The sequence below is a fragment of the Ovis aries genome, chromosome 23 (assembly GCF_016772045.2).
Source record: "Ovis aries strain OAR_USU_Benz2616 breed Rambouillet chromosome 23, ARS-UI_Ramb_v3.0, whole genome shotgun sequence".
In the NCBI taxonomy this organism is placed as follows: Eukaryota; Metazoa; Chordata; class Mammalia; order Artiodactyla; family Bovidae; genus Ovis; species Ovis aries.
In genome coordinates this window covers 23697219-23717076 of record NC_056076.1, presented here as the reverse complement: position 1 = coordinate 23717076, position 19858 = coordinate 23697219, and the positions used below count along the sequence as shown (strand labels likewise).

Genomic DNA, 19858 nt, shown 5'->3' with positions numbered 1-19858 from the left:
AAAAGACACATTTAAAGGCAAAAACACACTGTTGGAAGAGAAAGCAAGCACTCAGATGTGGCATAGATATTGGAATTATTAGACCAGAAATTTAAAACAACTATTATAAACACTGTAAGGGCTCTAATGGAGGAGTGGACAAACTGCAAGAACATATGGGTGATGGAAGCAAAGAAATGGGAACACTGAGAAAAAATCCAAGGGAAATGCTAGAAATAAAAACAGCACTGTAAAAGAAATAAAGAATGCCTTTGATGGACTCATTCATAGACTTACTAAAAAAACGTTCTCTGATCATGAAGAACTGTCAATGGAAATCTGCAAAAGAAAAATGCAGAGAGAATAAATTAAAAAAAAAACAACAGAAGAGAATATTCAAGGATATGGGACAATTACAAAGATGTACTACACACAATGGAACTATCAGGAGAAGAAAGAGAAAAAAGATAAATATTGAGACAATAATGTCTGAACATTTTTGGACCACATACATTCAAACTAGATTGGTTTTACTCAGTTGAGTCTGACTCTTGGTGACCCCATGGACTGTAGCCCACAGGTTCCTCTGTCCATGGAATTCTCCAGGCAAGAATACTGGAGTGGGTTTCCATTTCCTTCTCCAGGGGATCTTCCTGACCCAGGGATCAAACCCAGGTTTCCCACATTGCCGGCAGACTCTTTACTGACTGAGCCACCAGGGAGTAAAAGATAAGAAAACCTCAGATATTTGGAGAGTATACTTCTGAATAACATGAGTCAAGAAGTCTCAAGAGAAATTTTAAAATATTTTGAACTAAATAAAAAGAAAATACATATCAAAATGTGTGAGATGTAGCAAAAGCATAATACATGGAGAGAAATTTATGACTTTAAATATATATTTTAGAAAAGAACAAATATCTAAAATCAAATATCTAAGCTTCCATCAGAGGAAACCAGACAAAGACCAAATTAAATCTAAAGCAAGCATAAGAAAATAAGTAATAAACTAAAAGCAGAAATCAATGATTTAAAAATAGAGAATAGAGAGAAATCAATGAATTCAAGAGTTGGTTATCTGAAAAGATTCATAAGATTTATTAACTTCTATCCAAGTTTACTAAGAGAGACAACATAAATTCCTAATATCAAAAATGAAAGAAGGGTCATCCTTACTGATTCCATGGGCATTACAATACTATGAATAACTCTGTCCACAAATTTGCGAAGCTATGTGAGGTCTGTACCAGATAAAAATTTTAAATCTGTAATGCATAACCCATTATAATAGAAAGCACCAGACGCATATGGATACCCTCATGGATTCTACCACTTTTAAGGAAGAAATTAAGTCAGAAGCAAGTGGGATATTTCCTAACTCATTCTATGAGGCCAGAATAACCACAATACCCTAAACAGACAAAGACATTGCTAGAAAGAAAAATCACAGACAAGTATCTCTCATGAAATTAGATGCCATTGCAATCACACCTGATAGTGGTGTATAAACCTTTTTTAGACACTGCTAGTTTATATGCTCGGAGAAGGCAATGGCACCCCCACTCCAGTACTCTTGCCTGGAAAATCCCATAGATGGAAGAGCCTGGTGGGCTGCAGGGGGTCATGAAGAGTCGGACATGACTGAGCGACTTTATTTTCACTTTTCACTTTCCTGCACTGGAGAAGGCAATGGCACCCCACTCCAGTGTTCTTGCCTGGAGAATCCCAGGGACAGGAGAGCCTGATGGGCTGCCATCTATGGGGGTCGCGCGGAGTTGGACATGATTGAAGCACTATATCAACAGTCTAAAAAGAAAAGTCAAATGATTATATCAACAGTTAAAGGGGAAAAGTGAAAAAAATTCAGCACCCATTATATTGAAAATTCTGAGCAAATTAGGACTAGGAAGGAATTTTCTCAACCTGAAGAAGAATATCTCCAGAACTTGCCCCACTACACACTAGCTGCTTCTGGATGATGGGGTCCATAGTAAGATAAGTAAAATTCAAGGCAATTATACTGTTAAACTTCTTTTGCTATAAAATATCCCAAGGTCAAAGATGATATCGTGTGGGTTGCTATGGCAATAAATATAATAATGCATTCAACCTTTCCAACTATGATAGTTTGGCAGTAGCACATGGGAAAGTGAAGGCAAATTCACATCTAGAACACAGAGAATGCAATCACTGTCAGAAGTGTCATAAGGCAGGTAGGAAGACAACAGAAAATACCATGACCTCTCTTCCCACCTTTTGATCTCTTCCCATGACCCGCATTAGCCAAACCCACATGAAAGCCAGAAATTATTGGATCTGCCCAAGTCTGCACAGAATAAGGCAGAAAAGGGGGAAATGGTTCCAGAATGGTGGAAAACAGAATAACAAACATGTTCACATTCTTATATTCTTCTACTTGCTCCAAATGTATAATGCGCTTCAAATCTCTGATTCAGTCTCTAGTACTGTGTTGAAACCAGAAGACATATTATTTCAAACAGAAAAAGGGATGAGGCTGCCTGGGATAAACTGAACACCAGGCAAACCAAGGAAGGAAACATCTTGATTGATTATTCCAGTAAACTGTTGATAAGCATGTTTCCAACTCGAACTGGCAGTGAAAACAAGAAAAAGATCCTTAATGTAAAAAAACAGCTATCATGGACCAAATATGGTCATTGGCCCTTGCTGCCTCTCTAAGAATAATCAAGTATTAGAAGGCAAGGGATTATTGAGAAAGGGAATCTATTCTATTCACAATCAAATGAAATGAGGTGAGTCCAAAGTCAGAGAATATTCTTGATTGAAATTTTATTGCCCTCAGTTTAGCTAGGTGGATTTTGTTAAGTACCATCCTATTCAAGTTTTGAAATGGAGGCTTTGGCACTTGTAAAATCTCATTGTTATTGCAGAGATATCATAAGGCTCTATACTTATCCACACAGAAAACAGTCTTTTTTGGACACAATACACACAGCATATAGTGAAGCCTCATATTATTGTTAACAGGTTGCCCTGGAGACACCCACACATGAAGATTTGGAAACTTGATGAGAAGACATGGAAAACAAACTGTCATTTACAAGTTGCCCGCGGTTCATCTCTTCTCTAGAAATAGCACTTTTAACATACATTTGGGGCAGACTTTTCTTTTGTGTTAAGGGAACTCCAGGAATTAGCTTTCAGTTACACAAATATAAAACATACGTCTTCATGCTGTGAGGCAGGATGTCATTTCCTGTACGACTTTAACACAGTTGTAATATGTTTATTTTGGTAATACATTGTATGTCTTTGAGATTGAGCTGGGGTATAGCATATTTTGGGGGTTTATTCATTGGGCCCATATTTTCCATGAATACTCATATTTTTAAAAAGATTTTTTAAAAACTATATATTTTGAAATAATTCTATACTTAAAATTACAAAATAATGCAGAGTTCCAGTTTACTCTTCAACCAGTTTTCCCTGATGTTATCTTACATAACTATAGTACAGCCATCAAAACTAAGAAGTGAACCTTGGTATAATACTGTTAACAAGAGTCTTAATTTGGATTCAGCAGTTTCTTCAGTAACATACTTTTTCTTTCCCAGTATCCAATCTCATAGTGCACTTAGTTGTTCTATCTACTTAGTCGTCTCCAATCAGTGACTATCTCTCAATTTTTCCTGCATATCTTTGAAGAATATTGGTCAGTCTTTAATAGAATGTATCTCAATTTGAGTTTGATGATTTCTGATGATTATATTCAAGTTATCCATTTTTGGCAGGAATACCACACACGTGATGTAACTTTCTCAGTGCTTCATCACACCACAGGACATATGAGTTTGAAATGGCTTATCAATAGGGATGTTAACCTTGATCCCTAGATCAAGGTTGTATCACACCTCACGCTTTCCAGTTTGGTGTCGATTTACTTGCTAAGTCGTGTCTGACTCTTGCGACCCCATGGACTGTAGCCTGCCGGGCTCCTCTGTCCATGGGATTTCCCAGGCAAGATTATTGGAGTGGGTTGCCATTCCTTCACCAGGCGATCTTCCCGACCCAGGGATGGAATCCAGGTCTACATTTCCAGCAGGTTCTTTACCGACTGAGCCATCAGGGAAGCCACAATGCAAATATTCTTTCTTTTCAAATATTGCCTCATTAGTGGATCTTGTCTGGAACAAAATTATCACTGGGGCATTCTAATGGTGATTTTCTCTTATTCTTTCAACACTAATTATATGAAAGTTCTGGAAAGAATCCTTCTCCATACATTCATAATTTATCCACTGATTTATATTTGTCAGTAGAGACTTTTGGGTATGTATTTTATTTTATGTGTTATGATCCAATATTATAGTTATTTAGTGTTTGCTTAAATCACTCCAACTTTGGCCACTGGGAGCTCTTTTAGGTTGGCTCCTGTGCTGTTCATTATGTCCACATCCTGTCTGATAAATATTTACTTTCAGGTACTACACAATGCCCCAGTCTCATCTGATTTTTCTTGCTTCATCTCTGGAATCAACCACTTTTCTAAAGAGCCCTAGCTCTCTCTCTTTTTTTTTTTTTGAAAACAATATTTATAAACCAAGGTCTTGACTCCTAGACATGTTCATTGCTAGCAGATTGTCATTACTTCTAAATCTGTCATCGAACAGAGGCTGGAATATATGTATGTATACTAGTCTATGTGTGCAAACACATCTGTATTCCTTTCTGTATCTATATGGTTGGAAAAAATGATACCTTTGATGTCCAGTCTTAGTAGAACATGATTCCCTCTCGTCTTTCCCTTTTTCTTTTTCTCTCCTTTTTCTTATTTTCAACTTCCTTCTACAACAGGGAGAAGCCTGGCTCTCAATATCTAGCAATATATTTGTCTGTTTGAACAATCCTAGTATACACACAAAATATCTTCAGAATTTTTAACTCATATCCCTATAAGAAGCAACATGCTAAATAACTGAAGTACAATAGCCGTATACAAATCTTTCTGTCTTTAGCCTATCTGCATCTGATGAAACTATTGTTTTCCTATGTTAGTAGGTTAGTTCTTTTCTTCACTACTCCCTTAGTGCAATCATGTTATTATTAAGTATTATATAGATTTCTTTAATAGATATAGAGCTATTCAGATGATTTCTTCTTGTGTGAGTTTTGGCAGCTTGTGTCTTTCAAGGAATTGATCCATTTTACCCAGATTATCAGATTTGCAGTTGCAGAGTTGATCTTAGTATTCCTTCATTATCTTTTGAATTTCCGTGGGATCAGAAGTGATATATTCTCTTTCTGGTATTAGTATTATTGGTACTAGTAATTTGTATCCTCTCTTTGTTCTTAGCCTTCCTAAAGGCTTATTCATTTTACAAAGAACCAGCTTTTGATATTGCTGGATTTCTCTATTCATATCAATTTCATCACTTTTGTGTTAATTCTTTCTTTCCAACCATGCCACCTGGCTTGCGGGATGTTAATTCCCTGACAAGGGATCGAAAATTGGTCTTGGTAGTAAAAGTGCCAAGTCCTATCCACTGGACTGGCAGGGAATTCCCTGCATTAATACTTATTATTTCTTTTCTTTTGCTTCCTTTGGATTTAATTTGCTGTTCTTAATAGACTTTCTTAAGGTAGAAACTTAGATGATTACTTTGGATCTTTCTTCTTTTTGAATGTATACATTCAATCCTATAAATATCCCTCTAAGCATTGCTTTTATTGCATCTTATAAATTTTGATGAATTGTGGCTTCATTTTCAAAAATGTTTTTCTTGAAATATCATCTTTGATCTATGTGTTATTTAGAAGTTCGTTGTTTAAGCAGCCCATTTTTAAAGATTACCTAATTATCTATTATTGATTTTCATTTAATTTTAATAATCAATAATTATCCTGGTGGGACTGTAGCCCACCAGGCTCCTCTGTCCATGGGATTCCTTAGACAAGAATACTGGAGTGGGTTGCCATTCTCTTCTCCAGGGGATCTTCCCAACCCAAGGATTGGACTCAGGTCTCCTGCATTGCAGGAGGATTATTTACTGTCTGAGCCACCAGGTAAGCCCATATAGCTCATTAGCAATTATTTTTGCTTTCTTTTCTTAAAATTTAAATTTATTTATTTTAATTGGAGGCTAATTACCTTACAATATTGTATTGGTTTTGCCGTATATCAACATGAATCCACCACGGGTGTACACATGTTCCCCATCCTGAACCCCCCTCCCACTTCCCTCCCCGTACCATCCCTCTGGGTCATCCCAGTGCACCAGCCCCAAGCATTCTGTACCCTGCATTGGACCTGGACTGGCGATTAGTTTCTTCTATGATATTATACATGTTTCAATGCCATTCTCCCAAATCATCCCACCTCTCCCTCTCCCACAGAGTCCTTAGGATTGCTATTGCTCTGCTTACATTGTACATCTGTTTTTGCATGCTGTCTATATTTGATCCTTTAGAGCCCTTAGAATACTAATCATAATTATAAAAATATTCCCAGTCTGATAATCCCAACATCCAGGCCATGTCTAATCCTGATGCTACTCTTGTCTCTCCAAATTGTGATTTTAGTTTTTTGGTACAACATAATTTTTTCTTAGTAGCTGGACTCAGTGTATAATGTATATGAAACTGTTGTAAATAAGCCTTTAATGATCGGTTTTGAGGTGAGGGGGGCAAGGGAAATATTCCAAGTCCCATGATTCTGTATCAGTCTTTTAGGGAAGGGGTGCCCAACTTTCCAGAGAAGGCAATGGCACCCCACTCCAGTACTCTTGCCTGGAGAACCCCATGGATGGAGGAGTCTGGTAGGCTGCTGTCCACTGGGGTCGCGAAGAGTTGGACATGACTGAGTGACTTCACTTTCACTTTTCATTTTCATGCGTTGGAGAAGGAAATGGCAACCCACTCCAGTGTTTTTACCTGGAGAATCCCAGGGACAGGGGAGCCTGGTGGGCGGCCGTCTAAGGGGTCATACAGAGTCGGACACGACTGAAGTGACTTAGCAGCAGCAGCAGCAGCCTAACTTCCAGGATCAAGTGCCTACTGATCTGAGATGGAGCTGATACAATAGTATAAATAAAGTGCACAATAAATGTAATGTACTTGAACCATCCCAAAACCTACCCCTCTGCCCCGTCCATGGGAAAACTGACTCCCATGAAACTGGTCCCTGCTGCCAAAAAGGCTGGGAACCGTTGTTTTAGTGAGCTTGTGCCTATGGATTGGGAGCTTCACAAGTGTTTCTGAGTTTATCCCTCCCCCTTCTTTGGGACAGGGAGGCAGGTGGTCTTGAGTGGGTTGGAATTGGGTATCTTCCTTTGTTAGGCTGTGGTTAATTAGTGTCTTCTGATGGGAGGCTATTTAAGAAGAACAGCCTGCTCTGGCTTATTTAAAAATGGCTCCTGTACCGCTCCCTTCTCGGATGCCCAAGGAGATTTTTCTCAGCTACATACTGTGGGAATATGGTTGAGCTCCTGGAGTGAATGTCGCATGTTGCAAGGGGCCCCTCTGACTCGGTTCCTCTGGATTTTGTGACTCTCAGACTTGTCCACTCTGAGTCTCCTGCAATTCATCAGTCTCAGTCCTGGTTCTCTTTCTCCAGCGCTGGTTCCTACCGTGGATTCTACTCCTTGGTCTCTGCCCAGGTAAGTTGTTTTTCTCTGTAGCCTCATCAGTCTCTCTTGCAAACCATGCTTAGGAACCCAAGAATTGTTGGTTTTTCAGTCTGTTCAGATTTTCACTCGTCATTAGGTCTGAGTGGCAGTTTCCAAGTTGCTCTCATGAAGAACTAAAACAAAGCCTGATTTCTATTAAAAAGTATATGTGGTTAAAGTCATTTTCTGTGGAATACAGTTTTATGGGTTTGATGAATATATGGTATAGAAGAGTTTCATTACCCTATTAAAATGTTATGAGCTGCCTCTTTGTACAGTCAGCTCAAACCCCTGATCCCAGACAACCTTGTTGTAAAACGTTTGTTTTCATCCTTAGAGTTCTCCCTGTCACATGAAGGAAATCATACAATATGCAGCCTTTTGGATCTGGCTTCTTTTACTTAGCAAAATGCATTTAACAGCCACCCATTGTTGTTGTGGGGACCAATAATATGGTGCTTTTTAATGCTGAGTGTCTTCCGTTCATATACGACTGAGAGTTTATACATTCTTGAATTTATGCGTATGGGTTTCCAGATTTTGGCAATTATGAATAAAGCTTCAATGGATAGTCACACATGGGTTTGGGGGTGAATGTAAATTTTTATTCTCTTCGGTCAAATACCTGGGAATGGAGTTGCTGCCTCCTATAGTAATGTGCACTTAAGGTATCCAAAAACCACCAAACTGTCTCCGGAGTAGCTGTACCATTCTGCTTTCCCACCAGCAGCGTACGAGAATTCTAGTTGTTTCATGTCCTCACCAGAACGTGGTATTTTAGCTTTTTTTCCCCCTACAATTTTAGTTATTTTGAAATTAGAATTGGCATGTCATGGTATCCCATGTGGTTTTAATTTGTATTACCCTAATGTTACTGAGTTGTGTGAATTTTTCTTAAATCATTTTTAGCTGGTTGGTAGGTGGAAGGAAAGTGTGAGAGTTCTTGGCAAGAGCTGGGGCGTGGTGGGGAGAGATGAGGGTTTTTTGTGTTTTGTTTTGTACTTTGCTTCTGTGTGGTAGAAGGGCATGAAATATTAGATGTAAGCTATGATGGTTTGCAGCCCAGACTACTGTGTAGAATTTTTTTTCTCCTGAACTCTCAGGCAGAATCTTACATAATTCTGATACAACAGGTGAAAATACTGAGATCATTGGAAAGTTGCACCCAAGACATAGGAAATAAATCTGTGAGGGGCTCATTATAAGAGGCTGTAGTATAAGTCCTCCAGTGGTGGCTGGAGCTCTAGGAGAATAACCCTGGGTGACTTTATTTTTTTTCTGATAGTGAAATCAGAAAAGGTAAATTTATTTTTTTTGTTTCATTTAGATATAATTGACATATAGCTCTGTGTAAGTTTATGGTGTACAGTATGATGAGCTGACTTCCATCATGGAATGATTATCACTATAAGGTTATTGAACATTCATGGTCTCATATAGATACAAAATTTAAAATGTAGAAAAAGTATTTTTCCTTGTAATGAGGACTTTTAGGATTTACTCTCAACAGCATCTGTGTGTGACATACAGCAGGGTTAATATCATATTGGACATTATATCCCTAGTATTTATTTATCTTATAACTGAAAGTTAGTATTTTATGACTGGTTTTATCTGATTCCCCCCTGCCACCCTACTGCCAGCTCTGGTACCCACTAAACTGATCTCTCTTTCAGGGGGTTTGTTTTAAAAGTATAATTGGCCTACAACACCATGTTAGTTCCTGTTACACAATATAGGACAAGTCACCATACAAAGGATATTAGAGTTATTGACTGTATTCCCCACACTGTATTTCATATGTGACACTTTGCAACTGACATTTGTTTTGTACTTAATCTCCCTCACCTCTTTCTTCCCTATATTCCCTCCCCTCTGAAACCCACTTCTTTGTTTTCTGTATCTATTAACACTGCTCCTGCTTTATTAACATTTAATCATTTTTTTAAGATTCCACCTATAAATGAAATCATACAGTATTTGTCACCTAGCATAATATTCTATAGGTCCATCAATATTATCACAAGTGACAAGATTTCATTTTTTATAGCTGAGCAATATTTCATTATATATATGTGTATATAGGTATGTAAGTATATGTAGAGAGATGACATCTTCTATTGATGGGCACTTAGGTTGCTTCCTATTTCTAACAAGGAAATTTTGGTATACATTGTGTTGCTTCAGATTCACAGTTGCACAAAAATAGTGCAGCAGAAGTTGTGGAGAAGCCCAGACTCCTAATTCTGTGTGGAATGTAGCATGGATCTGGGACAATGGAGAATGAAGGCAAAGAAGTGCTCACCCTTTGCACTGGCATATTCTGCATATTCCAGCCGGCAGAGCTTGCCACAGAGCATGGGAATGCTGCTGTCTCAGAGAATGAGTGCCAGCCAGCATGTGAAACTGGGATGTATAATGGAAACTGTCCATTCCATGAGCACATGGGAGACATACTGGGGTCCCCAGAAACAAGTGAGCCTGGGGGGTGGTCAGTGAGGTCCTAGGGTGAGGCAGCTATTGGCTTAGCATGATCTTAATATGACCTCTCATACCCACAGGCTGATGCAGCCTGGTGAAAGCTGGGTTACACCTGGATCCTCTCCTGGTAGAGAATCACCTTCTCATCAGGAAGCTTGATAAGAAACATACGTGTTTAAATGAATTTTTTAAAGCCAGGCTCAGGATTTAACTGAACACTGAAAATTTCCACTGTATATAAAAAATAAAATGAAAAAAATCCAGCTTCCTCATGGATGGACCTCGTTTACATGACGCACGTCTCAATGGCCATCCATTCTCCATGCTGGAAATGTCTCTGTCCCGCTGTTCCTTATAAACAAAGCTTTTTACCGTTCCTATAACAGCAGCATCTTTCTCCCAGTAAAGCTGTTCCGGAGCTCAGGTGACTTCACACCATTCCCACAAATCAGGGCGAAATATGATCAAATGTCTTCATTACAGAATGAGTCAGAAAGTGAAGCTGGCATTAGTCATGTGTTGCGTAATTACAAAGAGAGGGAAAAATGACTGGCACCATGGATATCAGAGGTGTGGGTGTTCTGTTTTCACTCTTCCAGTCTGAGCTCACCCTAATGACAGAGCCACAACAAAAACCCTGGTTCCAGATATTCACGCATCAGGAAGAAACACCCCATCCCCACTGTTCTCCTAATAACACGTGTCAGTTGTCAGTGATGGTGCTTGAACCCGAGCCCTCGTGCAGGTGGCTGCTTCCCAGGTGGATCTTCTCAGCTGACAAGGAGCAGCTATTGATCTTACCCTCTCCCCGCAATTGCACCCTCTTCTGCTACCAACACCTAGAGAATAGGGGGCATGGTCCTCCTCTGGCTGGAGAGGCTGGAGGCTCTTGGGTCTGAATTGATGTGGGGAAATCAATGGCTCTGTTTAAGAAGTTGGTTCATCTTAAGAGCACATTCAGATTTATTACACAGGTTCTCATTGGTGTCTGTGCCTCTGAGGGATGTAATCTCAACCAGAGAGCATGAGCCAAAGTAGTAATAACATTTCTATTCTAAGACTTCCTTTCCGTTATAAAGTAACAATGATGATTTGGGGTAGTATACCTGTAGTAGCTAGTAGTTTAGTCGCTAGTCATGTCCAACTCTTGCGACCCCATAGACTGTAGCCTAACAGGCTCTTCTGTCCATGGGATTCTCCAGGCAAGAATACTGGAATGGGTTGCCATTTCCTTCTCCATGGGATCTTCCCAGCCCAGGAATTGAACTGGGGTCTCCTGCGCTGCAGGTGGATTCTTTACTGACTGGGATATGAGGGAAGCCATGGGACACTATCATACCTGGGACGCTGCAGCTGCTGATGCTGCCAAGTCACGTCAGTCGTGTCTGACTCTGTGCGACCCCATAGACGGCAGCCCACCAGGCTCCTGTGTCCCTGGGATTCTCCAAGCAAGAACGCTGGAGTGGGTTGCCATTTCCTTCTCCTACCTGGGACACTAGCAAACCCCAAATCTCCACTAGCTACAAGATTTAGCATCTTAAAGTACTGGTTACAGAGCTCCAGATTTAATGGAGGAATAATTTTTTTAATTTTAATAGCTAAACAGGAATAAAAATAACAAATTGTTAGTTTCTTGAATGTTGGTCAATACCAATGTGTTTAGTCTGTTGTTCATAGCTCTTTTAGTATCTTAAACTCAACCCACTTTTTCATCCTTATATTTCCATCACTTTCTATCCCCACGATCTGACCACTCTGGACTCCTCATGCCTCCCCTCACTACTCAATATTTTTTGGATACCTTGATTTCTCCCTCCTTGACCTTTTTTTCTATTTATACATTTTTGACATATTAAGAACTAGGTCTCATGACAGTGAAACCTACTCCCAAGTCGGTAAGAATCGCTTTCTCTCTGCTACATTCACTCATTACATTTGTTTATACATCTAGTTTATTACTGATTATGCTTTTTTTTTTTAAAGAATTTCTTGCTGTGGTAAAGAATTCTTCCCATATCCATTCCCACCTTCTTCCTCAGGCTTAGAACTTGTAAAATTTTAAATGGTCCATTTCCCAACCACCACTGCAGCCAAGAGCAGCTTTGTGGCTAAGTTTTATCAAAGAACAATGAATAGAATTCATGTTTCAAAGATCCATGTAATGTCATAAAAGGAGAGGTGTGCCCTTTTCCCTTTCTTGTTACTATTACGAATGTAGATACAGTGGCTGGAACAGTAGCTGCTGTAGTGGGGCTGTGAGGAAAAGAGACTGTAATCTTAATTATCAGGGAACTCTCATAGTTATGTACCGCTTGCATTTATTGAGAAGGTAATGTATTTCTATCTTATTTGAACCTCTGTTATTTTGTGTTTTAAGTTATTTGAGTGGAAAGCTAATCCTAACAATGAAAAGGTGGTAGGGTTTCTGTTTGCTTTGTTTGTGGCTGCACTGGGATTTGTTTCTGTGCTCAGGCTTTCTGTGCACAGGCTTCTCATTGCTGTGACTTCTCTTGTAAAGCACAGGTTCTAGGGTGCACAAACTTCAGTCGTTTATAGCATTGTAGTGTGCAGGCTTTGTTGCCCTCTGGCATGTAAAACCTTCCCAGACCAGTGATCAAACCCATGTCTCCTTCATTGGCAGGTGGATTCCTAACCACTAGACCACCAGGGAAGTCCTAGGTGGTAGATCTGATGTCTTATTTTGCATCCATCTCAGGTCACCTCCCAGCAATGAGCACAGTGCATAACATATATCAATGGCCAAAAATGTTTAAAATCATACATGTAGAATCTAGTCAAGGCAAAAATGTACTTTCTGAAATTTTATCAATACAAGGCAAAAAATGGAAAAAAAATAACTGACAATTAAAAAGTACATGAATGCAGTGACAATTCAAAACAGAATTCACCCAAAGAGTGTGCTAAAGAAGGGGAATTGCAGTCCATATGAATACTAGACATGTACAGAAGACAGTTAAGGACGAGCACAACTCTTGCTGAGGCATGCAGATCATTTGAAGCTACTTTTAAGTGATTTAATGTGTTTAATGAAGTGTATGTGTTTGTTCTACCAATACAAATTTTTGGAATATTTCCTATTGTCAGGTGCTACAACAGTTGGTAGAGATAGAATGGTAAACAATTGTGTGTGGCCTTGCTCTCACAAACAATCTAATGAGTAGATTTTGTAAAAATCTCCTTTTGTTGTAAAAATTCTCACAGAATGATTATAAATTATTCATATAAATAATAGAATGTAGTTTATAATAACTCATATAATTGTTATTGAAGTTGATTTACAGTATTTTAATTTCAGGTATTGTTTAGTCCCTCAGATGTACAACACAGTAATTCAATATTTTTATAGATTATACTAGATTTAAAGTGAAAAATGTTAGTTGCTTAGTTGTGTCCGACTCTTTGTGACCCCATGGACAGTAGCCTGCCAGGCTCCTCTGTCCATGAAATTCTCTAGACAAGAATACTGGAGTGGGTTGCCATTCCCTTCTCCAAGGGATCTTCCCAGCCCAGGGATCGAACCCGTGTCTGCATTGCAGGCAGATTCTTTACCATTTGAGTCACCAGGGAATTCCATACTGTATTTAAAATTAATACAAAATAATGGCTATATTTCCCTGTACTGTACAATGTATCTTGATGCTTATTTACTTAGATACATGGTTGTGTGAATCTAGCTTGCCCCTCCCCTCCTTCCCTCTTGTCACTGGTAACCAGTAGTTTGTTCTCTATACCAGTGAGTCTGTTTCAGTTTTGTTATTAATATAAAAACTCATTTGTTTTATTTTAGATTTCACATGTAACTGACAACAGTGTATATATATATCTATCTTTCTGTGTCTAACTTATTTCACTAAGTGTATTTTATAGGCCCATCTATGTTGTTGCAAATGGTAGAATTTCATTCCTTTTTGTCTGAATATTATTCCATTGTGTATGTCTCATGACTTTTTTATACATCCATCTGTTGATGTGCACTTCTATTGCTTCCATATCTTGGCTATTATAATGAATGAGCATTGGGAAGCATGTTTCCTTTAGAATTAGTTTATTCACTTTCTCTCAGTATATACCCAGGAGTGGAACTGCTGGGTCATATGGTGGCTCTATTATTAGTTTTTGGAGGAACCTCCATACCCTTTTCCATAGAGGCTGCACCAATTTACATTCCCACCAACAGTGTAGGAGGGTTCCTTTTTCTCCACATCCTCACCAGCAACTGTTACTTGTGGCCTTTTTGATGCTAGCTGTTCTAACAAGTGTGAGATGTTTTCTCATTGTTTTGATCTGTATTTCTCTGATTAACCATGTTGAGCATCTTTTCATGTGCCTGTTGGCCATCTGTATGTTTTCATTGGAAAAATGTCTATTTAGAGCTTCTGCCTAATTTTTAAATTAGTTTTTTGTTTGTTTTTGATATTGAGTTGTATGAGCTGTTTATATATTTTGGGTACAAACACTTTATTGGTCATATAATTTCTGAATATTTTCTCCCATTTCTTAGGTTCCCATTTCTCCCGTTTCTTAGGTCCTTTTATTAATGGCTTCATTTGCTTCTCAAAAGTGTGAGTTTAATTAGGTCCTATTTGTTTTAGGTTTTCTTTCACTTTTATTTATTTTGCCTTAGACATTCAAAAAATATTATTACAAATTATGAGAAGAGTGCTATGCCTATGTTCTTTTCCAGGAATTTTATGGTCTCAGGTTTTACATTTAAGACTTGTTTTTGAATGTATTTTTGTATGTGGTATGAGGAAATTTTTTTTTTTTTTTACATGCAGCTGGCCAGCTTCCTCAGCATCACTTACTAAAGAGATCGTATTTCTCCATTGCATATTCTTGCCTCCTTTGTGGATTTATTGACTTGAAGTGCATGGATTCTGGATTCTCTATTTTGTTCCATTAATCAATGGGTCTTTTTTTTTTCTTTTTTCTCTCAGTGCCATACTTTTGATTAGCATAATTTTTGGTATAGTCTGAATTTAGGGAGCAAACCTCCAGCCTTGTTCTTTTCTCAAGTTTGGTTTGGGAATTTGGGGTCTTTGTGCTTCCATATAAATTTTAGGATTTTTTTTTTTCTGTGAAAAATGCCATGAGTGTTTTGATAGAGATGCATTGAACCTGTAGATTTCTTTCAATAGTATGGGTATTTTAGCAATTTAAATTCAATACAAGAACATGGGATATCTTTACATTTCCTTGTGTCATTTTCAAATTCCTTCATCAAGATTTTATAGTTTTCAGAATATAGATCTATTGTCTCCTTGGTTTAGTTTATTCTTAGGTATTTATTCTTTTTGATACATTATAAGAGCAATCATTTTCTTGCTTTCTCTTATAGTTCATTATTAGTATATAAAGTAATTTCTATATATTAATCTTGTATCTTGCAACTTTACTGAATTTATTTATTAACTCTAATAGTTTTCTGGTAGCAACTAGGAATTTTTTCGTATAGAGGATCATGTCACATTCAAATAGTGGCAGTTTTAGTTTTCCCTTCTAACTTGGACATTTTTTATTTATCTGATTTCTGTGGCTAGGACTTATGGACTACATTAAATACAAATAAAGTAGGAATCCTTGTCTTGTTTCTGATCTTAGAAGAAAGGGTTCAGCTTTTCACTGACTGTGATGTTAGCTGTGGGTTTGTCCTAAATAGAATTTATTGTGTTGGGATATGATCCTCTATAATGTTTGAGAGCTTTTAATCATGAGTGGTTGTTGAATTTTGGGCTTTGTGTTTATTGACATGTTCATATGTTTTTTATCCTTTTTAATTCTCATGATTTTATCTTTCCAGTGTGGTGTATCAAATTGATTTTGTGAATACTGAGTCAAGTTTGCATCCCTGGAAGAAATCCCTCTTGGTCATGGTGTGTGATCCTTTTTGTAAACTGTTGAACTTGGTTTGCTAGTGTTCTGTAAGTATTTGTGCATCTTTATATATCACATATATTGGCGTGTAATTTTCTTTTTTTGTAGTGTCTTTGTCTGGTTTTGCTATCAGGGGAATGGCCTGAATTTGAGAGTGTTCCATCCTTGGCTGGGAGCATTTAAATTGCAAATTCAATTTCAGTACTGGTGATCGGTCTGCTCACATGGTCCATTTCTTCCTGATACAGGTTTGGCTTATTGTTTGCTTTTCTAGATAGTTGACTATTTCTTCTAGTCTGGTCAGTTTCTTGATATGTAACTGTTCTTGGTATTCTCCTATGATTATTTCTATCTCTCTGGTATCTGTGGTTATTTATTCTTTCATTTCTTATTTTGTTTGAGTTCTCTTTTCTTGAAAAGCCTAGCTAAAAGTTTATCATTTTTACAAGTCTTTTTAAAAAACAACCCATCTCTTTGTTTCATGGACTCATCCTATTGTTGTTTAATCTCAATTTTATTTCCTTTCTTATGTTCACTATTTTTTTTGCTTCTGCTGACTTTGGGCTTTCTTTTTTAATTTCTTTAGATGGTAGGTTAGGTTGTTAGAGATTTTTATTTCTTGGGGTAGACCAATATTGCTGCAAGTGTTCCTCTTAGAACTGCTTTTGCTGTGTCCTATATATTTTGATAAGTCGTGTTTCCATTTTCTCTTACCTTGAGGTATTTTGTGATTTCATTTTTGACCTATTTTTCCTTTTTTAGGAGCATGGTATTTATTCTCTCTGTGTTTGTGCTTTTCCTATTTTTTCTTCCTGTAATTGATTTCTAGTTTCCTACCACTGTGGTAGGAAACAATGTTTTGAATTGTTTCCTGATAAATTACTTGTTTTATTAGTTGTTTCAGGGTTTTTTCTTGTCCTTTCAAATCAGATGAATTCCTTGCTCTTCTCATTGTGCTTAACTGTTTCTACAAAAATAGGGAAAAGCTTACCTTTACTGTTAAAAGGCTATCCTTATGTGGGAGCACCCCTGTACAGCCTGTGTGTGCCCAGTGGCTTTGGTGAGAGAGCTGAATTTGATGTGAACACAGTCATGTCTTTCCTTATGATGTGCTGTCAGCTATCACCTTGGCGGGACGTGGAGCTGGAGCGGCCAGAGTCAGAAACAAGTATGAGCCAAGGATTGCCCTCTGCTCAGTGGCTGTACTGCCCTCTCTGGGCAGGGTCCGGCCCCGCATTGCTAGAGTGGAAGTCCTGAGACTGCTGTGAGCTGGCTCTGTTCCCCTTAGGTGCGTCTCTTCCCTCTCGCAGCACTGGCACCCTTGCCCTGGTGTGGAGCTCCTGCACAGGGGCTTCAGGGGGCTCTTGGTATAGGCTGGGGTGTGGGCTGTGGCCATCCGACCTGCTCCAAGACCTGAACTGCTTTGGATGCTCTGCCTGTGTGAGCATCAATCATGGTTGCTTCTGTCCTGCTCAAATGCCAGTTTGGGTGAGAGCCACCTCTGTGCCTCAGAGGTTTCTGTGATGTCTAGCCTTGGCCTTGGCCATGCAAACCCCAGTGTGGAGCTACATGGTGAAGCCAGCAGGGATGGAGCATTCACTGGGCTCAGGCTGGGGTATGCACCAAGACAACTGTGAGAAGCTAGCCAGCCACCACCCAGTTCTCTGCCGAGAATGCAGTTTTCTTGCTTAGGAATCAAGCAAGGGTGAGCATGAGCTTCTCACAAGCAGAGTCTAGACTTCTCACAGCCCTCCTCCTAGTCTCACAGGCACTCTAACCAGCTGGGAGTGCTCATCTTCCCTGTGTCAAAGCCCAGATCTGGGGCACATAATATGTGCCTGAAACTGCTCACTCCTCAGAGAGGCTCTCCAATCATCTAAGCTCCTTTCCCCTCTAAGTCCTCTTCCAGGATCCAGGTCCTGGATCTGATCACCTTTCTTTTATTTCTGATCAGTTTTGTGTGAGTCTTTCCTACAGCCTTTGTTGTGCAGGAATCCTTCTGTTGGTCTAGTTTTCAGTGAGAATTGGTCAACATATAGATGCATTTTTTTGTGTGTTCATGGAGGGAGGTGCACCCCTCAGGCTTCAACTCCTGTACCTTGATCTCTTCTCATAATTTATATAATTTATAATGAGCATCAATATGTTCCAGTGGTTTGTAACTATGACAAGTATGATGAAAAAAGTATATGCATCCCATTAGGGAATCAGGGACAGAATTGGAAAACTGAAGAGAGAAATGGGGATATTCATAGAGAGAATGAGCATCAATATATAAATATGGAAGCTGGATTTTTCTAACTATGAAGTTTTGAAAATAGTCATTGTGGAGAAGAAGAGAGTGAGCTCATAATATAAATGTTTATCTTTGCAGTTTGGAGTGCCTTTTGAAACCAGCATTCATGAATTTGTTGAGAAGCTAGTATTCCCTTAAATGTGACTTGCTCTGCATGCTCCTGGCTTCACTGATGCAATCACAGAAGAAATTACAGCTATGTTCATCTAAGGTTGGGGTTTTGCTCCATGACTATGACAAAAAAGAATTGAGTTATTAAACTATTGGCAAAAATTTATTCAAATGATCCCTGAGGGGTTCTTAGCCACATAATATAAAAGGGAAAGTATGGAGGTTTGGAAACAAGGATCAAGGTCCTGAAAGTTCCAAGTTCAAGTCAAGGCTGTAGTTTGGGATAAGACTATTGGGTGGGGTAAACAGTGGGTGGTGACTTGTTGAAAAGACAGAAAATTGGTGAGGGGGTGGGGATGCTTGCATTTGTAATTTTATTTATTTTCTAAAAATTTCATCTTGGGATATGACTGGTTAACCATGTTGTGATAGTTTCAGGTAGACAGCAAAGGAACTCAGCTATATATCCATTCTCCCCAAACTCCCCTCCCATCCAAGGTGCTGCATAACACTGAGCAAAGTTCCCTGTGCTATATGGTAGGTCATTGATGGTTATCCATTTTAAAGATAGTGTATACATGTCCCTCTCAAACTCTCTAACAATCCCTTCCGCCTGTCCATACCCCTGGCAACAGTAAGTTCATCCTCTAAGTCTGAGTCTGCTTCTTTTATAAGTTCATTTGAATCATTTCAGTTTAGATTTCACCTATACGGGATGCCATATATTTCTTCTTCACTGTCTGACTTAACTTCACTCAGTATATTAATCTCTAGGTCTGCCCACGTTGTTGCAAATGGCTTTATTTCATTCTTTTGAATGACCAATATTCCATTGTGTATATGTCCCACATCTTTATCCATTCCTCTGTTGATGGACATTTCAATTGTTTCCATGTCTTGGCTGTTGTCAACAGTGCTGCCATAACATTGGGGTCCATGTATCCTTTCAGATCATATTTTCCTCCAGATACATGCCCAGAAGTGGGATTGGAGGGTCATGTAGCAACTCCATTGTAGTTTTTAAGGAACCTCCATACTGTTCTCAATAATGGCTGTACCAATTTATATTCTCACCAACAGTATAAGAGGGTTCCTTTCTCCACACCCTCTCCAGCATTTATTGCTTGTGGATTTTTTTATGACAGCCATTCTGGCTGGTGTGAGGTGATATTGTAGTTTTGATTTGCATTTCTCTAGTAATTAGCGATGTTGAACCTCTTTTTATGTGCCTCTTGGTCATTTGTATTTCTTCTTTGAGAAATGTTGATTTAGGTCCTCTGCCCATTGATTGATTCAGTTATTTGTTTGGATGGTGTTAAGCATCGTGAGCTGTTTTTAAATTTTAGACCAGTCCTTTGTCAGTCAAATCATCTGCAAATGTTTTCTGCCAATTTACGGGTTGTCTTTTCATTGTGTTTCCTTTTCTGTGCAAAAGCTTAGGAGTTTAAGT

The 19858-nt window shown here is 38.7% G+C and overlaps 1 long non-coding RNA gene across 1 annotated transcript; it reads left to right on the top strand.

Moving 5' to 3' along the window:
• Positions 1-7362: 7362 nt before the first annotated feature.
• On the top strand, positions 7363-18574 carry LOC121817762 (uncharacterized). Its single transcript, XR_006057821.2, has 3 exons — positions 7363-7616; positions 15928-16048; positions 18376-18574. It is a non-coding gene; the product is annotated as an uncharacterized LOC121817762 (long non-coding RNA).
• The last annotated feature ends 1284 nt before the right edge of the window (positions 18575-19858 follow it).